General features: G+C 33.4%; 2 non-coding genes across 2 annotated transcripts; both read left to right on the top strand.

Annotated features, from left to right (window-relative positions):
- The first annotated feature begins 2614 nt into the window (after positions 1–2614).
- TRNAQ-UUG (transfer RNA glutamine (anticodon UUG)) lies at positions 2615–2686 on the top strand. Its single transcript has one exon. It is a non-coding gene; the product is annotated as a tRNA-Gln (tRNA).
- Positions 2687–21756: 19070 nt separating this feature from the next.
- Positions 21757–21828, top strand: TRNAP-AGG (transfer RNA proline (anticodon AGG)). Its single transcript has one exon. It is a non-coding gene; the product is annotated as a tRNA-Pro (tRNA).
- The last annotated feature ends 824 nt before the right edge of the window (positions 21829–22652 follow it).

Raw genomic sequence — 22652 nt, 5'->3', positions numbered from 1 at the left:
AAAATGCTTCCACTAAATCATGTTACTAACTAGATTGTTTGGTTCGGTTCAATTCTTGGGTCCACTAGATTGAATCGACCTAGCTCAATTAAACTCTTGATAATATAAAAATCATAAGTTTCTTAAATTACTTTAACTTAAAAGTTTAACCCCTAATTTTTTTAGAATATTTAGGTTTGTGTCTAGTTGATCTCTAAATGCTTATAAGTATCTAATAAGACTTCTATTTAAGGAACTTTTCTCTATAAAAGACGTAAGACTTCAGGTTTATTATTAAGGAATTTCAAATGAGTGATATGATATATCACATGGGACCAAATATTTATTTGTTTCAAATATCTTATGTTGACCATTCTTTTTTGTCAAGTATTTTGAATATCATCATTGTGAATTACTAATGGCATTAGATTGAATCTTAGTAACAACAATATCCCAAAACTCAGTAAATATGACATCAAAATTAATACTTTAATTTCATCTTTAAAATTTATTTCCACTTAACTGAGTTCGACTGATAATCACAAATATTTACAACCTTAAAAGGTAAAATTATAAGAATTACAAGAGAAAAGTGCTTAAAATAGTTTCAAAATATAGAAAAAAAATAGTAGGAATTAGTCAAAGTCAACATCAACATCCATTGATCACTTATGGGACAGCATAGATGAGAGTAACATTTTTTTTATTTCTCTACTATATTAGGACCTTTGGTTTATTGGCTTTACAAGATGGAGACATGAAGTTTTCTATATTTGAAATAAATTTGGTTGATTGTTTTCTGGTCAGCATTGATACCATCAAATCTTATTTATTTCTTTGAAATGTTTGAGTTTACCATTTATATGTTTTATTTCTTTGAAATGTTTGAGTTTACCATTTATATGTTTTCATTATTCTACTTTGCATTTAGAAATGAAGCAAAATTAGTCGGAGGGTTTTAGGCAGATTGTTATAATTCTAATTTTTAACTAAAAAAAAAAATTAGTCAGGTTGTCACGCTTAAAACTACCCTATAGGTATAATCGACCTATTATCCTTCAACCAATAGGAGAAAAAGGCAACATTACTATGTGAAACTAGTTTCATGTCATTTATTCAACAATAAGGGTGTTAGCATGCATTTGGAAATGAACCCATATTTAAAAAATTTAGATAAAATAGAAAAGAATTGTTATCTCAAAGACAATGATACTATGTGAAACTAGCCTCAACTTAACTTTTAGGGGCCGTAAACCAACGGTTCCTTCACCCAAGACCCATGGCCCAACTCCCAACCTGGAAGGGATAATCTAGAGAATCATTCCAAGAACCCTAAAACCCTTAGATTATACATATAGGGTAGTTTTAAGCGTGACAACCAGACTAATTTTTTTTTTTTTTTTAGTTAAAAATTAGAATTATAACAATGTGCCTAAAACCCTTAGACTAATTTATCTTCATTTCTAAATGCAAAGTAGAAAAATAGAAAACTTCATGTCTCCATCTTGTAAAGCCAATAAACCAAAGGGCCTAATATAGTAGAGAAATAAAAAAATGTTACCTTCATCTGTGTTGTGTTGTGCCATAAGTGGTGCCATAAGTGATCAATGGATGTTGACTTTGATCAATTCTTACTATTTTTTTTTTCTATATTTTGAAACTATTTTAAGCACTTTTCTCTGGTACTCCTTATAATTTTACCTTTTAAGGTTGTAAATATATATGCACGGTGACTGATTATCAGTCAACTGAGTTAGGTGGAAATAAATTTTGAAGATAAAATGAAAGTATTAATTTCCATGTCATCTTTACCTGAGTTTTGGGATATTGTTATTAATGAGATTCAATCTAATGCCATTAGTAATTCACAATGATAATATTCAAAATACTTGACAAAAAAGAATAGTCAACATAAGATATGTGAAACAAATAAATATTTTGTCCTATGTGGTATATCAAATCACTCATTTGAAATTTCTTAATAATAAACCTGAAGTCTTACATCTTTTATAGAGAAAAGTTCCTTAAATAGAAGTCTTATTAGATACTTCTAAGCATTTAGAGATCAACCAGACACAAAGCTAAATATTCTAAAAAAAAGTTAGGGGTTAAACTTTTAAGTTAAGGTAATTTAAGAAACTTATGATTTTTATATTATCAAGAGTGATTCAATCTAGTGGACCCAAGAATTGAACCGAACCAAACCAACTAGTTAGTAACATGATTTAGTGGAAGCATTTTCTCGCAAAGTAGAAGCAATAATGGAGGGTTTGAAATAATATAGTTTTCACCCCTTGTTTCTCGAGTGAATATTGAAATAATATAGTTTTCATGTTAAGTTTTGCATAGAAGAAAGAAAGACTGGGAATGTATTATTTCAATTTGTTTGTAATATACAACAATATATAAATTAACTATAAGAAGTATATAAAATTACATGTTCTCCAAGAGCTTCAATCAACACTGGAGGGTTACTCCTGCAACCACTTTAAAGGTGCTCAAGATCACGACGAGTTAGATAAAACAGGTCTAGAACTTTGAATCCAATAACTTGAGTTTGACTTGTGATAGGATCTCTCTTCTTGTGGAATCTGCATAAAATAGGAAAACCATTCCAAAATAAATTTTAACAAGGGGTTCTATGGTGTAGTGGTTATCACTTTGGACTTTGAATCCAAAGACTTGGGTTCAACTCCCGGTACGACCTTTAAGAAGAAATGACTTTGATGCGAAAACACAAAATAAGGAACGACAACACAAATTGTACGACCTTTAAGAAGAAATGACTTTGATGCGAAAACACAAAATAAGGAACGACAACACAAATTTTCTTGAGGTATAAGGTCTAAAGTTTTCTGATAACTCCCAAACTTCATTACCTTATATAGCCTCTCGGGATAAGGATTCATACAACATTTCATAAAATAAGATCTACTGAGAAAACGAGTTGAACTGCAAGTTTAGTAGTTGAACTGGTCGTATCATCGTTTTCTTCCTTTGAACAAGAAATGCGCATTTTTCGCATCGCCGCCATCTGAAACTCGACCTGTACAGCCACATTTACAACGTCTCTCTCCTCGATTTCTTGGTGAAACTTAAAGATGGATGTTACCAGAAAGGGCTAGGGATTTATTTGATAACTTCTCGTGGATCGTAGCCTAAGATATTCGTTACCAAAGTTCATCCAAAATCTGATTTATCGCTAACTGGTCGTATCATCGTTTTCTTCCTTTGAACAAGAAATGCGCATTTTTCGCATCGCCGCCATCTGAAACTCGGCCTGTACAGCCACATTTACAACGTTTCTCTCCTCGATTTCTTGGTGAAACTTAAAGATGGATGTTACCAGAAAGGGCTAGGGATTTATTTGATAACTTCTCGTGGATCGTAGCCTAAGATATTCGTTACCAAAGTTCATCCAAAATCTGATTTATCGCTAACTGGTCGTATCATCGTTTTCTTCCTTTGAACAAGAAATGCGCATTTTTCGCATCGCCGCCATCTGAAACTCGGCCTGTACAGCCACATTTACAACGTTTCTCTCCTCGATTTCTTGGTGAAACTTAAAGATGGATGTTACCAGAAAGGGCTAGGGATTTATTTGATAACTTCTCGTGGATCGTAGCCTAAGATATTCGTTACCAAAGTTCATCCAAAATCTGATTTATCGCTGGAGAAAAATCAGATTTTGGATGAACTTTGGTAACGAATATCTTAGAACAAAGGATTTCTTATTGGGTAGCCGATTCTAGGGGTTTCAAGGCCCTATTTCTTCATTGAACTCCTTCCATATCCTATCTTCAGACTAAAGGAATTGGTTTGGAGGAACGTCTTTGAGTGTAGGACCTTAATTTCCAAAAATCGTTCTCGGTATGCAACTCACTCGAAACGCCAAATTTTTAATCTCATGGGTAGCTTGTTCTACAATGTCTCAGCTCTCGATTCCTTCATCAAGTTTACTCAACTTCTTCCTCTGAATCTAGAGGAATCCTTAATTTGAAGGTAAAGGGATCGTAGATAGGAATTTTGACTCTTATCCCCAATTTAATTTTGAAACCTATTTCCTTCAATTTGGCACGCTCTCAAGGTTATTTTTCTTCGTGGTCTTCTATGGAAGCATTCCTTGGAGGTGCAGAAACTGATTGGAATCATTCCTGCTCGACGAGTCATCAAGTATCCTTGGATTGGATTTTCAAGTTTTTCTTGAAGTTCTTCAATGGCGGATTGAATTGGGGGAATGGTTTCTTGGCACTTTCAGCACTCTATTCCTTCATAGAACTTGTGGGTAATCTTGTTAGAAACTTTAGGAATAAGTTTGAAGAGAAATGGTGGAGGATTGCTCTCGAATTTGGAAGAAATCTGAGAGTAGGAGACCCATAATCTAAATGCTTATTGCCTTCGATTTGGGGATCGACCTTTCTCGATTCTTATTCCGTATTGTTGCTCCTACTTTAGACTTTATAGGAGGAGCTTAAACCAACATTGAGAGCTCCAGATTCTTCGTTATTTAGAAGTTTGAAGAGAAATGGTGGAGGATTGTTCTCAATTTTGGAAGAACTCTGAGAGTAGGAGATCCACAATCTAAACGCTTATTGCCTTCAATTGGGGGATTGACCTTTCTCAATCCTTATTCCGTATTGTTGCTCCTACTTCCGACCATATAGGAGGAGCTTAAACCGACATTGAGAGCTCCAGAATCTTCGTTATTTAGAGTTCAAACTTTCTGGATAATTTTTTGGAGATATCAACTCCGATCATAGCCTTACCGACCTTGGCTTTGAATACTAGTCGTTGGATGTGATGATCCGTGCGTGTTCGTTCTAGATCATATCAAATTTTGGAGGAGATCCGACGGTTGAGATTTGAGTTCAAAAGATTTTTCCCGGATGGTCACCGTAGATGCTCTGATTCGAATTAGAGTGACATTTCTGTAATTATCCAGTCTTCCAGGAGTATTTTGGTAATTTGCCACTTTCTGAATATTTTATTATTATTTTTCTCGAAAAATCCATAATTTTTCTACAAATCTCTCATCGCTCTTTTATCATTTTTCCATTTTTCTGAATCTTGAGATTCCTTATAGATAAGGAATTACAAATTGGGAAAGATTCTTGATAATTGATAAAATGAGTTTTTTGCCATTTTGATTTACTTTTTCCTTTCCAATCCTTTTCAAAAGGTCTTTTAACTCCTTGAAATTACTTGTTAGGGTACACGAGTGACTTGACTAAGTCATTTGTTCTTGCTTAATCCTTTAATTTTTTTCCTTTCTATCCTCTTGGTCTTTCATGGGTGGCTTATTCTTATGGGAGATAATTTACTTCATTTTTGGGATGTTACATATACATACTCGGTACACGAGTGACTTGACTTAGTCCTTTGTTCTTGCTTAATCCTTTAATTTTTTTTCCTTTCTATCCTTTGGGTCTTTCCTGGTGGCTTATTCTTATGGGAGATAATTTCCTTCATTTTTGGGATGTTACATATACATACTCGGTACACGAGTGACTTGACTAAGTCCTTTGTTCTTGCTTAATCCTTTAATTTGTTTCATTTCTATCCTTTGGGTCTTTCCTGGGTGGCTTATTCTTTATGGGAGATAATTTCCTTCATTTTTGGGATGTTACATATACATACTCGTTACAAACACAAAATAAGAAGGAGACTCAAAAGAAGAATAAAAAATACTAGATTAAAAACAGAGGTTAGTCCATGGCTCACACTCCAAAGTCCGCTCTCATCCATGACCAACTCTTAGTTACTTGAAAAAAAAAATGATAAACATGGAGTGAGTAAAACTTAGTAAGTAGCCTACTAGTAGGTTCTTAATCGCGACCATAAGCTAGGATATTACTTCTTGTTATGTTTTCAGGATCTTAAAATCTTCCTCTCAAATAACCTTCAATTTTCTCCCCATGAACACAATTTTCTCCCCATCTATCTTTTTTTTAAACGCTTTTGAAAGTTAAAGAGTAGTTTTGAAGCTTCTTTTTTTTTTTTTTTTTTTTTTGGAAAATTCAACGTATTTTTTTTTAAAAAAAAATTATGAGTATTTTTTTTTAGATAAAAGTGCAAAGTTCAATGGTATTTTTATTAATTTAGATTATAATTTTAAAAAAAATACAAATTTTTGTTTCTTAAGTTAATATTAATTTTATTAAAATACATAACACCACATCAAAATTAATTTATTGGGATTAAAATTAAAACTAAAAAATCAATTTATTTTAAACTAAAAAATTAATTTATTTTAAAACTAAAAAGTATACTTTGTTTGACTAAAACATCCCTTATTCCAACTATAAAGAATTTAATTCCAAGCTCTCTTCTAATAGACAAACGATTTATTAACCTCTGTTGTAAGATTTCACTTCAACAATTTAAGTAGCGTTCAACTATAAATATCGAATTTTAAAGTATTGCTCGACAAAGTAAATCTGTTGAAACTATCTATCAAAGGTGTTTCATAATGAGTTGTGGAGAAGTGTTTCCTTCAATTCAAATTTCAATTAAGGATGTCAATGACAAAAAAGTGCAAGAGGCTAGAAGGTTTGTAGTGGAAGAAAATAGCAAGAGTCATGGACATCGTTTCGTTTACAAGCTGTAGTCTTATTCATGGTTACTTAAATCTCGTTGAATTGCTGCACCTTTCACATCAGAGACATTTGTGCCTTAAACCAAGCTCTTTGCAATTGCGAACTTATTAAAAACTATTTGCTTGACATAATTGGACCAAAGGACGGTATGGACGACCATAGCTCACTGAATTTGTCTCCAATCATGAAGTGTGACGTCAGATCTTTGTGCATACCATATTCATTAACTATAACATGGCAAGAAATTTTTTATGTTTTGACTGGGCATGCCATATTCTGTTGTTCTTATATATCTTTAGTTACTTGTGATTAAAGCAAAGAAGTATAGACATGGTTTCCAACCAACCCTTCCTTTATAGTTAGTTCGACGAATGGGTTTTTGTTATCATTTTATCGTTAACCCTTCCGCTCGATTTTGTGTTATGATATCATACAGGGACTGAGAATCGACCTTACTTGGACAAAATTATATACTGTTTGATAACTATTGTTGATAACATAGATAAATTGAATTATAAGCATGTTAAGTTCAAAAGTAATAAATTACTTGTACATTTTTACTTATAATCTTCGTATTCTTTATATAGCAATAAGGAAGGGAGGGATAGAAAAGATACTCATAATATCATTATGACTATGCCATATTTCATTAATAAAAGAGAGTAATACATCCACAAACACACACACATATATTTCGAGAGAGAGAGGGCTTATTATAAGTAGAGATAGCATTCTAGTAGTTGTATTGCTACTTGGGGACAAGGAACTCGAGAACTTCTTTAAAAGATGAGAGTTTATGAGTAGGTGGCGATGGATATATCACATGCACAAAAAGAAAGTTCTGCACCTTTGTAATAAAAGACCAAGGAATATCATCGTTATTTATAACTTCTATCACAATAATATAAATTCTGCGAGGACGACGTTCTCTAGTCATACCAACCAGACCGTTCACCACACGATTGTAGATGAAACGATGTCCACTATTCTCGTTATTCTTTTCAACTTCGAACGTTCCTGCATTCCGCACTACTAGGATATTGACATCCTTAATTGGTACTAAAGCATCTAAAGGCAACCCTTCCACACGGCTCATTCTAACACCTTTGGTAAATAGTTCCAAGAGACATTGTTAGGCCGATTTTGTTCATGAATACTTAAGAATTTGATATTTATAGTTGTAGTTGAACGCTACTTAAATTGATGAAGTGAAATCTTCCAATGGAGTCTAATAAAGCGTTTGTCCATTAGAATAGGTTGGAATTAAATTCTTTATAGTTCGAGATAATAGTTGTATTCTTTAAGTCATTGAGACTAGTGTTACAAGTACTTGTTAGTATATTTGAGTATAAATATTAAAATATGTATTCAAAGATGAAGAAGTCACAACAACAATCACAAACAATATTAATTAGCATCTTGTCTTTTGGTTTGTCACATTTTCAAACATGAACAAACCTCAATTTCGAGTATAACTACTAGATTGTTTTCTTTACACTTACAATAAGTCCTCTCTCTATATGTGCTTGTGGGACACTACTCTCTTTTTACCTATAAGAATGACATAGCCATAATGATATAATAATCCTTGATAAATGACATAGGTTTTCTTTACACTTACAATAAGTCCTCTCTCTATATGTGCTTGTGGGACACTACTCTCTTTTTACCTATAAGAATGACATAGCCATAATGATATAATAATCCTTGATAAATGACATAGCCATAATGATATAATAATCCTTATATAAGTATCTTTTCTTTTTCTCTCGTAGCCACCTTATACATAACATGTTAAATTAACTCATACTTAAAAAAATAATTTATCTCTTTTGGAGATGCGGGGTATCGATCCTCGTACCTCTCGCATGCTAAGCAAGTGCTCTACCATCTGGGTTACATCCCCACAATTTTTGCATCACAAAACCCTAAATTTCACGTCATCAATAATAGTGAAAATGAAGAAATATTGCTACCCAACATGTCATGAATAAGGAAAAATTGAAAAGAAATAATATATTTAATAATAGATAGTCTTAATTTTGGAGATGCGGGGTTATCGATCTCCGTATCTCTCGCATGCAAAGCGAGCGCTCTACCATCTGAGCTACATCCCCATGATTTTTATATCATAAAACCCTAAATGTCCCATCATTAATAATAGTGAAAATAAAAAAATATCAAAATATTAATAACAAATAGTTTGGTTTGGTGATGCGGGGCATCGATAATTGTGAAAATGAAAAAATATAATAACAAAAAATACTTTCTTTTGGAGATGCGGGTTATCAATCCCCGTATAACTCGCATGCAAAGCGAGCGCTCTACCATCTAAGCTACATCTCCACAATTTTTACGTCACAAAACCCTAAACGTCTCGTCATGAATAATAGTGAAAATGAAAAAAATATCGCTACTCATTATGTCATAAGTAAGGAAATATTGAATAGAAATAAAATAGTAATAACGAATAGTTTCTTTTGCAGATGCGAGGTATCGATCCCCGTATCTCTCGCATGCTACATTCACACGATTTTACATAAAAAAACACTAAACTTCCCGTCATCAATGATATTGAAAGTGAAAAACTATCCCCGCTCATTATGTCGTAAATAAGGAAAAATTTTAAAAAAACTAATATATTTAGTAATCGTTTCCTTTGTTGATGCATGGTATCGATCCCAGTACTTCTCACATGGGATGCAAACACTCTACCATCTAAGCTATATCCTCAAGATTTTTACCTCACAAAATCCTAAACATCTCGTCATCAATAATAGTGAAAATAAAAAAATAACACTATTCATTATGTCATAAATAAGGAAAAAGGAAAAATTGAATAGAGTTTTAGTACAAGTGGGAGTTTGTTGGGTTTTATGTCCTAAAACTCATAGTTTGTAAACAAAAACATATTCTATTTTCAATAAAGTTATTATTATTGTTTATTCAGTAAAAATTGTTATTGAATAAAGTGAACTTTACGATCATTAATCTAAATCCAATAAACTAAGAACACTCTGGCTATAGTATGATTACTTGAACTATATGTAGAGACATAAGAGTGGATCAAGTTCAAGTATATAGTCAAAATGATCTATAGTATAAGGATACGGCCGAGTACCTTGGGGACACTATGGATGCGGCCCACTTTTGTATATGATATAAACAATGTGTTCACTAAATTGTACATGTGGAGACATGTGAGTGGGGGCGTCCTATGCAATGAGTATTGCATAAGATCGGACCATGAAGAAAACCACTCTCACTTTATAATGTCGTTTACTGTTGAGACTGATTTTCTTTTCATTCGATAACCTAGGTAACTCGGTTTTAATCCTGAGCTAACCATGAACTCCTGTTTATTCGGAATTATCCTTAGATTTGCACAGGTGAGAGTGGCTCTAGTTCGCCGACTCAATAGGCCTCCCATTTCAGGGGTAAGACTGGGTGAATGGCTGGGGACGTGGGGTGCAAGATGGAATTCACTCCTACCCACTTTTAGGGATAGAAGAAAGGTAGTTCCCTTAAGCACTAACTCCAGGTCTTGAACAAGGGGCCCCACCCTCTCATTGTCCTGAGAGGGATTCGGTTTACTGGTTGGACCACAAACCAATTGTTCATTAGATGATCAGTGAGACATAAGGAACAAGAAGTAACTTTAGGGGTAAAACGGTAAATTGACCCAGCTCTAGTTACGAACACCCTGTGAAGGATCGACTTACTAATCATGGTTATATCAAATGGACAGAAATATATCTATAGTGAGGGGAGTGCAACTACTAGGCTATAGTGGAGTGTCCTAGTAGTTAACGAATGTTGGTTAACAAGGTTGATGAGTTTAGCCAGTTAATCTTGGATCGTTGGAGCCCATGACCTATAGGTCCATTAGGTCCCTCTGCTAGCTCATATCGGACTAAACCATAGAACAGTGTGACGAGTGAGTTCGAAGTGTTCGAATTCAAATTAGGGAATATGCGCTACATATATACGATATATTTAACTGCATTTTTGTTTTATTTACGAATTAAACAAAAGGAGAGAATGTGAGATATTTAAATAAGATTTAAATATCTTAATCAATTATGTGTCGGAATTGATTGGGATTGGCATTTGAATTAATATTAAATATTAATTAAATAGTTTAATTAATCATTTAATGTTACTTTAATTTCAAATTCATTATTCAAATTAATTGTTCAATTAAAATGAAGAAAGTCAAAATGTTGACTTCATTTAATGGAAAAATCCATGTTAGTGGAATTTTGAGGTGTCAAAATTTGGTTTAACCAAACTTGCATGCTTGCCAAATAAACCCCACAAGTTTGAGTGGAATTTTGAGTGTCAAAATTTGGTTAACTCAAATATGCATGCTTGCCACATAATCCCAAACATTTGAGTGGAATTTTGAGTGTCAAAATTTGGTGATCTCAAATTTGCATGAACATGCAAGACTCTTTAAATAGAAGGTCTTCTTCTTCTTGGTGAAAAACCTTGAGAAAAACCTCACACAAACACTCTCTTCACATATACAAAATCTCTCCCAAGTTTAGTCACTCACCGGATTCCACAATCCCGTTCTAAGGCCGGAGGATAGTGGAGAAGACACAAGAGGTGGTTCGAAACCGGTTCGTGAGGAAAAAGGAGTTTGAACTACAAAAGGTTAGTATCTAAACTCATTAAGTTTTAATACTTATGAACATGCTAGTTATTTACTATAATTGATGTTCTAAAAGTGCCTAAGATCCAAATTGCTTCCGCATGTGTTATATTAAAGCCATCAGCAAAACTATGGTAGTGCTCGAAGGTGAATGGTATAAAAAATGGGTCATGCACCGTAAACTCATGGGAAGATCGTTGATGGAATCGATGCAATCGACGCTCCCCTGGATGGGTTGCCAATGAAAGACCTAACATTTGATATTGACTCTTTTGAAGAAAGAGCCACACGATCGAACAGCTCGAAACGTCGCGGTAGCCCTAAGAACTCAACACGCACAGGGAAGGACGTGTAGAAGAGTTAGACATTAAGCAAAAGATCATGCTAAAACTCTTCTGCGATCTGACGAAAGACTTCAGGACATCAACACCAAAAATCCATTGTCGTTCAGTGGATAGGATATCTAGCTTTCACCCAGGTGACCGAGGTTTGATTCTTGGCAATGGAATATTATTTTCTTACTTCATTTTATTTTACAGTTTCTATCTTAGATTAAAAAGACTTTTATGAACTTCGTACCTTTGTTAGAGTTATGTTATAGATATTTTGTTCAATTTCAAATGGTTAATGCGATAATCCAGTCATTTTTGAGGTCTCTCTTGTTGAACGACACCATGGTTGAGATGAGCAGGTGATTCCAATGGTTAATGTGATAATCCAGTCGTTTTTGAGGTCTCTCTTGTTGAACGACGTCATGGTTGAGATGAGCTGGTGATTCAAATGGTTAATGCGATAATCCATTCGTTTTCGAGGTCTCTCTTGTTGAACGACATCGTGGTTGAGATGAGAACCCGAGTGAGTATGACAAGTTGGGCTATAGAGAACCACACCTCAAGCCAAGTTCACGTGGGCTTAACAAACTTAAAATCCAAGAACACAACCCCTTAAATGGAAACCGGGATGCTAAGGAATTAAAAAGCTTTATTTTTTATGTAAAACAATACTTGAAGGTTACTGGAACTTGCTCATAGAACCTAAGAGTTACGTTGGTCGCAATGCATCTCATGGACGATGCAAAACTATGGTGACGCTCGAAGGTGAATGGTATAAAAAATGGGTCATGTACCATAAACTCATGGGAAGACTGTTGATGGAATCGATGCAATCGACGCTCCTCTAGATGGGTTGCCAATCAAAGACCTGACGTTTGATGTTGACCCTTTTGAAGAAAGAGCCACACGATCAAATAGCTCGAAACGTCGCGGTAACTCTGAGAACTCTATCACACACATGGAAGGACGTGTCGAAGAGTTAGACATTACCCAAAATATCATAGTAAAACTCTTCAGCGATTAGATAAAAGACTTTAGGACAACTACATCAAAAATTCATTGTTGTCCAACGGTTTGGATATTTGCTTTCACCTACGAGATTCTGGTTTGATTCTCTGAAATTGAATATTATGTTCTTATTTCTTTTTATTTTATAGTTTCATCTTTTGTCACCAATTATATTTAAACTTTACCTCATTTTGAGGGGAACTTTAATGGTCAAGTTCAATAGTATCTCAGATTAAAAAGACTTTTATGGACATCGTACCTATGTTAGTGTTATGTTATAGATATTTGTTTCAATTTCAACGAGTGGGGTTGAGGTGATTCAAATGGTTTATGCGATAATCCGGCTATTTTCGAGGTCTCTCTTGTTGAACGCCATCATGGTTGAGATGAGCACCCGAGTGAGTTTGACAAGGAGACCCGAATTTAAACTTTACCTACGTTTGAGAGGCACTATAATGGTCAAGTTCAATGGTATTTTAGATTAAAAAGACTTTTATAAATTTTGTACCTTTGTTTGTGTTACTTTGTACCTTTGTTAGTGTTATGTTATAGACATTTGGTTAAGTTCAACAAGTGGGGTTGAGGTGATTCAAATGGTTAATGTCACTTTATTTGATTCAAATTGTTAATGTGATAATCCAGTATAATAGTTACAGGTTATTTCCAAGGTCTTTCTTATTGAACCCCAACAAGGCTGAAATGATTGAGATGAGCACCTGAGTGAGTTTGACAAAATTGAAATAAAATCACTAAAAAAAATCAATAAAATTGAAAAAAAAAACTGAAAAAAAAAAAAAAAAAAAAAAAAAAAAAAAAAACTAGCCTTATGACACTTCCTTCAACTCAAAGGGCAGTAAATCAAGGATTCCTTCACCCAAGACCCATGATCCAACTCCGAACATGGAAATGATAAGCTATAGAATCATTCCAAGAACCTCAATGGATGGGTTACAAACTCACATTACCAATCTTGAAAACTGGACGTGTCATCGGCGTTAGAAGAACGACCGCATCAGAGCAAGTCATAGGGATAGAAGATCCCGCTGAAGAATGATAGACCAACCGTAATCTTCAACCCAACGAGCCAAGCTTTTGTAGAAGCAAGAACCCTTGTATTAAAGAAATTAACACCTTCTTATACAAAATTTGGATCAACAAGAGATAAAGCTAGAGTTAGATGATGAGATCCAAGATTCAGAAACAAGATTTGGAACCTTTTTCTAAATTGAAACACTTCACAATTGAACTTGATCAAGGCTTGATTGAATGACTCCGATGCAATCTACCACAAGAATTGCATGAAACTTAGAAATGACAAAGATATGCTCAGATTTCTATAAGGGGGATCGTCAAAACTTGAGAGATCAATTTCATTGATAACAAATATGCTTTTACATAATAATTTGTGGGTATTTATAGTCTCCCAACAAAAGAAGTTAGTGGCCGTGATTTAATCTCGATCCCTTTAAATCTCCATAGAAGACGAAGTCAATTTGAGCATTACAAACTTGATGAAATTAAAATAATAAATAAAGTTTTCTAACCACTCCTTAAATGATGCTTGCAACTTCATCCACTACTTCAACCGTGCAAATATTTACTTTTGAATCTCGAAATGGTCTTGACTCAAACGAATCCGCTTGTAACACATGAAATGATGGTTGAACCTAGCCTATCCAATTTTGTAGATGAAGTATGAATGCTTGTTGAATCTTCTTAGCCTTGGGTTGTGTAATAGGTCCAATTGGAACACCGTGATTCATATCATCATCCCCCTCTTCAAAAGGATTCGTCCTCAAATCAGAAAAATCATCACCTACATCACAAGGACTCAACTCAGCAACATTGAAAGTAGAATGTACACCGTGATTCTTATCATCATCCCCCTCTTCAGGATTCGTTCTCGAATCAGAAAAATCGTCACCTACATCAAAAGGACTCAACATTGAAAGTAGAATGTATTGACAATTCTACGGAAACATCAATTTTATTGTTCCATGCAATAAAATGAGTCATTTTACTAAATGTCTTATAGAGCATTTATAGTCAAATAAAGAATTGTTATAGAGCATTTATAGTCAAATAAATAATTAGGAATCCACGCTATCTTTAGATCTACAGACCCACTCCCACTCCCAATTCACCTATCCACGCTAACATTAAAATGAAAATTCATCAGTAAAATTATTTATGCTAATTCATTGAAATTTTAAAAAGAAATCATCTCTAAATTTAGATTAGTAAGTTATACCACTTGAATCAGATATGGTGAAGGTGGAACGAACACGTGACCTTCAAATCTTCAATATTAAGGTCTCCCAACTCAGCTATCCCCTATAACATTGAAAATGAAAATTTTGAAATTTGAAAAAAGAAATAATCACTAAATTTAGATTAAATAGTCAAGTAATTTTAAAAAGAAATAATCACACATTTTATATTGAATATTTAGGTTATGCAAGTTAGTCAACTTGAATTTGGTGGGGTGAAAGTGGATCAAACACGTGACTTTCAGATCTTCAGTGACGCTCTCCAAATTGAGCTACCCCCACTAACATTAAAAATAAAAATTCATCGGTAAAGATATTTTCACTACTTCATTGAGATTTTAAAAAGAAATAATCACTAATTTTATATTGAATAGTCAAGTTATGCAACTTAGTCAACTTGAATCAGGTGCGGAGAATGTGGATCAAATACGTGACCTTGAGATCTACAATGACGCTCTCCTAACTAAGCTATCCCCGCTAACATTAAAAATGAAAACTCATTAGTAAGGTATTTAGCTAATTCATTGATATTTTAAAAAGAAATAATCACTAATTTTAAAATGAATAGTCAGGAGTCAAGTTATGTGACGTTGATCAGGTGCGGTGAATGTGGATCGAACACGTGACCTTCAGATTTTCAGTCTGACGCTCTCAAAACTGAGTTATCTTTGTTAATATTTGAAAAAAAAAATCATAAGTAAAGGTATTTCTGCTAATTCATTATATTTTAAAAAGAAATAATCACTAATTTTAAATGGAATAAAGTTATGCAACTCAATGAACTTATGCAACCAAGTGCAGTATTTCCACTAATTCAATATTCATTGAAATTTTAAAAATAAATAATAACTAATTTTTTAAGATAATATTTGAAAAATAAAATCATAAGTAAAGGTATTTCTACTAATTCATTATATTTTAAAATGAAATAATCACTAATTTTAGATTGAATAAAGTTATGCAACTTAATGAACTTATGCAACCAAGTGCGGTATTTCCGCTAATTCATTATTCATTGAAATTTTAAAAATAAATAATAACTAATTTTTTTATTGAATAGTCAGCTTATGCAAATGGAAACAAGTGCGGTGAACGTGGAGATTAAACACGTGACCTTCAAATCTTTTAGTTTGACACTCTCCCAAGTGAGCTATCCCAGATAACATAAAAAATGAATAATCACATGTTTTAGATTGAATAGTCAAGTTATGCAACTTAGTCAACGTTATGCAACTTAGTCAACCTATTCCAATATTCAATCTAATGCTCTCCCAATTAAGTCATCCCAGATAACATAAAAAATGAATAATCACATGTTTTAGATTGAATAGTCAAGTTGATAAAAAAAACACAATGCTCTCCCAATTAAGTCATAATTAAGTCATCCCAGATAACATAAAAAATGAATAATCACATGTCATTTTCATATTAATGAGCAAACTGAGGTGGTTAATAGAACATTAGGAGCATTGCTTAGGGCTATTATTTGTAAAAATATTAAGTCTTGGGACGAATGTTTGCCACTCATTGTTCTCTTTTTGAAGTTGCTTACGGATTTAATCCACTGACGCGTCTTGATTTGATTTCTATTCATTCTAATATTTTTGTGAGTAAAGCAGCCACAAGTAAGGCAAATGGGATCAAAACATTGCATAAAGAGGGAAAGGAGACAATTGAGAAACAAAATTTCAATGTTGCTTCAAGAATTAACAAAGGACGGAATGAAATCATTTTTCAACCCGGTAACTGGCTTTTGATACAATTTCGCAAGGAGTGATTCCCATCTCAAAGGAAGATAAAGTTACATCCAAGAGGGGATGACCCTTATCAAGTCCTTCAAAGAATTAATAACAATGCATATAAAATGATTTTCCAGGAGAATTTTCAGCACATTCTACTTTCAATGTTGCTGACTTGAGTCCTTTTGATGTAGGTGATGATTTTCTGATTCGAGGACGAATCCTTTTGAAGAGGGGGAAGATGATAAGAATCACGGTGTTCCAAATGTTCCAACTGGACCTATTACACGATCCAAGGCCAAGAAGATTCAACAAGCATTCATTCTTCATCTACAAAATTTGATAGGCTCGGTTCAACTATTATTTCATGTGTTACAAGCTTATTAGATTAAGGAAGGACCATTTGGAACTTCAAAAGTGAATATTTACACAGTTGAACGAGCAAATGAAGTTGCAAGCATCATTACATGAGTTGTTAGTTTGTAATGGTAGAATTGTCAACTTGACTTCGTTTTTTTTTTTTTTTTTGAGATTTAAGGGGATCGAGATTAAATCCCGGCCACTAACTTCTTTTGTAGGAGACTATAAATACCCACAAATTATTATGTAAAAATCAGATTTGTGAGGGATGAAATTGATCTCTCAAGTTGAGAAGTTTCCCTTCAAAATCCGAGCATCATCTATGCAAGTTTCATGCCATTCTTGTGGTAGAATTGCATGTGAGCCATGCAGTCACACTTTGTCACTATGTGTTTGAGTGAAAATCTCTACCTTCTACTTATTTTTTGGATTTCTTTGGTGCGTATTCATTGTAATTTATCCTTATACAAACAAGTTTATTTTTGTAGGGAATGTATTAAGCACATGGATTTATTAATTACGGTGAACTTTTGTATAAAACGAAGTAAATACAAATGGAGTAACATGAGATAGAAGTAAACATAGTAATAAAAAGAAACTACATAAACTTAAAGAAAGTTAATCGTTGTTCAACTGTAGCAAAGAAGTAGTTTTGAAAACTAGCCACTCCAAATGAATCTATGTTTGGAAAACTAAAATAAAGAAAAATAAATAAATAAAAATATTTTTCAAAAACTTAGTTTGGTGTGAAATTTTGCTTAAAATTCAAATGTTTTCTTTTCTTTTCTTTTATTATTTTTTTTATTATAAAAGGATAAAACACATAATTTTAAAATTAAAAAAAAAAAAAAAAAATAGTTATCAAATGGGCCTAATTTTTAACATATCTATTCCAAAGGAATGCATGGGCTCTAGTGGCAATGCTACTTCAACTGTGTGATAGACCATGTGAAGTTAACATGATAATAATAGTAGGTTCTAAAGCATAAAAATATGTGGATAAATTTCATATATTGAGGTGCGAAAAACATATACACACGAGCAACTAAAAATGATAGATCCACTATAAGGGCATTTGGTCTAGTGGTATAATTTTTTTTTTACAAATTAGGTGGAATGAACAAATAAAAATAATGAGTTTAAAATTACCAAACAAAATATGTGGATAAATTATGAGTTTCAACATGTTTGCTACTTTTATCTAAAACTTGATCACGAGTTTTTCTTATTTGCATTATAAAATTATGTATTTCTATGGATATCATTTCTATTTCTAGAATTGAACAAAAATATGTGGATAAATTTTAAATATTGAGGGGAATAAAAGATATGGACGAGCAACTAAAAATGATAGATCCACTACCAGGCATTTGGTCTAGTGGTATGATTCTCGCTTCGGGTGCAAGATGTCTCGAGTTTGATTCTCAAAATGCCCCAACAATTAATCAAATTGAAGCATGCAATATAATAAGATTTGAAATAGGTTTTTTAAACCTTGAACCAAGAAGTAATTCAAATGGATATTTGGAAAGAAAAAAAAAAAAAAAGCTATATTTAATTATAATTTACCAGTGTCTTTATAACATGTTAATTGAAGCAAGCAAACAACAAAAATAAACAAACAAAGGAAATTTGTGTATGTATGATTCTCTTTAAATCTTGGAAACTAAGAGGATTCCTCTCCTTTCTTGACATAAAGACTTACTTTTTCGGGACTTGGACCATAAACAGTCATCTACTCTTACTCCTTCTCCCTTCTAAGAATCAACATAGCATAATAATTCCATGAAGGCCGAGGTAGTCTTATAAAAGAAGATGAGGGTACCACTTTCAAATCATTCCATGAGGACTTGAGAAAGTTTTGTAATAGAAGATGAGGGTACCACTTTCTATTGCAAAATTTCTATGTGAATAGAGAATGAACCATATTCTTGGGAGATAAGATAAAGCCTCGAGCCTAACTTCAAAGGCATTATAAAGCCTCGAGCCTAACTTCAAAGGCATTACACAAATTGTTCTATGATATTTTTTCTAGGAACTCTTTGTTAGGTTGTCCGCTGAAGGTTTCAGGAAAGGGACACAGATTCTCTATTGCACTGATCTCCCAATAGAAGTCATACCTAGGTCATCTGTCGTCACAATTCTTTTAAGAAAGATGCGCCCAAATAACCAGTGAACAATAACATTTAAAGAATTTTCAAAGAGCGAGAAGAGGATTGTGATAGAAGTTGCCCTAGGTAAAACTTCTTTAAATGTCTTAGCCAATCATGACCTCAGAATGAGGAGTCTCTTGGACAACAATAACATATGGACAACAAATGTCTTAGCCAATTGTGACGGTCATGATTGCTCAAGGCGTGTTGCCCAAATGATTGGTAAACAATAACATTGCCCAAATAACCGCCTTGGACAACAAATCGTTTACAAGAATGGCTGAGACATGCAACATGCAACCATAGGCAACACGCCTTGGGCAATCATGACTGTGACATCTGCCCCCACACAATTTATTGGATGAGGCTGACTTTAGATCTCTCAATGCGCTTCCAGCTGATCTCATAATGAGGAGTCTCTTCCAACCTACTAGATGCTGTTGAAAATCATTTCTCGATTTGTTGAGTCTTCATGTCTTCTCTGTTCGTGTCTTTCCTACTTTCTTCGCTTGAAACTTTTTCTTATTTGTATGACGTCATACCACCTGCTTCTGCTTGATGTCTTATTGGTCGAAATAATAACATTTCAAGTTACTAACGTGGACAACAAGGTTAGTCCGCATCCAAAAGAGCAATTGGATTCTATATGATGTCTTCATAATCTTATGGATAACTTTAACTAGTCCATAGTATTTTCACAAAAGTTTTTGGTTCTTGTTGCTTTGAACTCGAAGTTTATCTGAACTTAACTTATATGAACTCTTTATTTTTCTTGAAATTATTGTGGTTGACGCTTCCGACTGACCCTTCTCTTCATCCATCTAGATGATATTTCTGTGTGAACATGTGTTACTTCAGTGGTTTGTTTCATGTAGTGGTAACAAGGTTTCTATTGAGGTTGGCTCCCTCGAGCTCCCCTTTTCAATTACAACAATAGCAGCAAGCATAGATTCATCATGGCTATGATTCTTTTTCAACTATAGTATCGACATCATTTTCAACCCTCTTGGTTGCTGGATGTTTTTCTGAATGATCGTCGGGTTAGACTCCATTACTACTAGACATTTTGCTAGGGGCATGTAAATGACTTTGTGTTTCAGCAGGATGTCCATTCCTAACATGACGTTGAAGTCATCCATTTCAACTATCACTAAACAATTTGCCTAGTCCAAGACTCCAGCTTGATTAGAGTTCTCATTGTGACTCTTAAGACAGGTAAAGCTTCCAAGTTGACGGCGTTCATCTTTCCTGTATCTTGATGCCAAAGGATGTTAAACTATTTTGCATCGGTCTCCATCATGAGTTGTGGGCGGCTCTAGAGTTGACAATGGTATTCCTTACTACTTTGTGCTTTACCCAAACCTCAACATACATAATATATATATATATATTCATTTAACTATAACACATATGGTCCATGGAAGAATTGTAACTCTTATGCTCATTAACATTATAATGGCTATTACCTAAATTATAACCTAAAGTTGATAATTGATGTCCAATTAGCCAACCCTAAATTTGTAATCATTGTGGAGTGATTGAAATTACAATGGAAGTAGATTAAACTCCTAGTACCTTAAATGAAGTTGGTCTCTTCTAATAAAACACGAATTTCTCTTTAATATCATTCATACAATTATGCTTCATCTTGAACCTACTAAACATGAAACTAAAACTGCGTTCAATTTAACTCCATTTATTGTCATCTTGAATGACGTATAGGATATATTCTTGATATTTCATATTAGTTAAGTTTTTTTGTAAATTCACAATTAGACAACAACAAAGATGAACTTGTGTCTGTTTATTATTTTAAAGAAAATTTATTTCTCCATCTTATTCCTAATAACTCTGCAACTAAATTCATATTATGCTAAGAAAAAATTTTTTTACTAGCAAGAAGTAAAATATGCAACTGTAACTAAAATTTCATCTAAACAAACTTTATTGCCATACAACATAGATGACAATTATAGCCTTCAAACAAAAACTAGAGTAGTTGTGGTGAACGGGATAGAAACTCTAGTGTTCATCCATAATATACAACCACTACCTAAATTATGACCTAAAAATTTGAAAACATAAGTTGTAGTTGAAAATTACATAAAACAATCCCCTAAATCCAAGAACTCGTGTCCAATTAGTAAATCCTAAAGATAGTAGCTAACATAGAGTAATTGAAGCTCCACATGAAGTAATTTAAAGTTCTAGTTACTTAACTAAAGTTTATCTCGTCTTTAATGAAGCGTGAGTTGCACTTAAGTTCATGAAATGTTTATAGATTCCAACTCTTAGTACTATTAATGCAATTATATTTCATATGAGTTTGTCATAAATCAAACTATGGTACATTCAATACAACTTAATTTGCTTGTCATACAAAGAAAAATAGAAGAATTAAATCAAACAAACTGATGAACTGAGCCGAATAAATCCAACCCAACCTAAACTGATTAGTTTGATTCATTTGTTGGGTTGTAGTTTATTTGATAACACTTGCATATTAGAACAATTCAATATTACATGCCTTACTTACAAGTAAAATACTAGATCATCAACTTTTTGTTTTATAGTCCAACAACCGCTCAAAAAAATAGATTTCAAACTTGAGAGAAAAAAATATTTTGAGTAGGAGTAAAAAATGTTCCATTTTTTTTAAAAAGGGCATTTGGTCTAGTGGTATGATTCTCGCTTAGGGTGCGAGAGGTCCCGAGTTCAATTCTCGGAATGCCCCTATGTTTATTTCTCAGAAGATGAGCCTTTTGTGTTCATTTCTCAAAAGATGAGCCTCAGAGCAGAGAAAGCAAAATTCAACAGCAACCTTACTACTCCACGATATATGTCTCAAATGGAATTATAAAACTTACACTAGAAAATAACTTTTCTTTTTTCTTCGAGTGCAAGAGGTCTCGAGTTCAATTCTCTGAATGCCCCTCCGAAAGAAAAAATAGACTAGCAACTAAGAATTATAGATCTACTAAAAAGGCATTTGGTTAGCAACTCAGAATTATAGATCTACTAAAAAGGCATTTGGTTAGCAACTCAGAATTATAGATCTACTAAAAAGGCATTTGGTTAGCAACTCAGAATTATAGATCTACTAAAAAGGCATTTGGTTAGCAACTCAGAATTATAGATCTACTAAAAAGGCATTTGGTCTAAGTGGTATGATTATCGTTTTGGGTGTGAGAGGTCTCAAGTTAGAGAATATGAGAATAGAGAATGAAACATATTCTTGGCAAAATAAAGATCGTCTCGAGCCAGACTTCAAAAAGAGTATTATACAAATTGTTCTATTGTATTCTTTCTATGAACTTTTCATTATGTTATCCGCTGTCGTCAAATAGGTCATTTGTTGTCACAATCCTTTTAAGGAAGATGCACCCAAATAACTGATGACGAAGTTTCAGAGAGCCATAGGCTCGAATCCTGTCACCTTGATGTGGTATTCTCAGGGGCCGAAGTGCAAAGCCCCGTAGTTATTCCACTAGTGTGACTTAGATACCCTTTCTTTGTGGTATCAGTCATGCTATTTGAATAGCCTAAAGTCATCATAGC

Source organism: Cucurbita pepo, chromosome 10 (assembly GCF_057944985.1).
Source record: "Cucurbita pepo subsp. pepo isolate OVF chromosome 10, ASM5794498v1, whole genome shotgun sequence".
NCBI classification, from domain to species: domain Eukaryota; kingdom Viridiplantae; phylum Streptophyta; class Magnoliopsida; order Cucurbitales; family Cucurbitaceae; genus Cucurbita; species Cucurbita pepo.
This window is presented reverse-complemented; position numbering and strand designations above follow the sequence as displayed.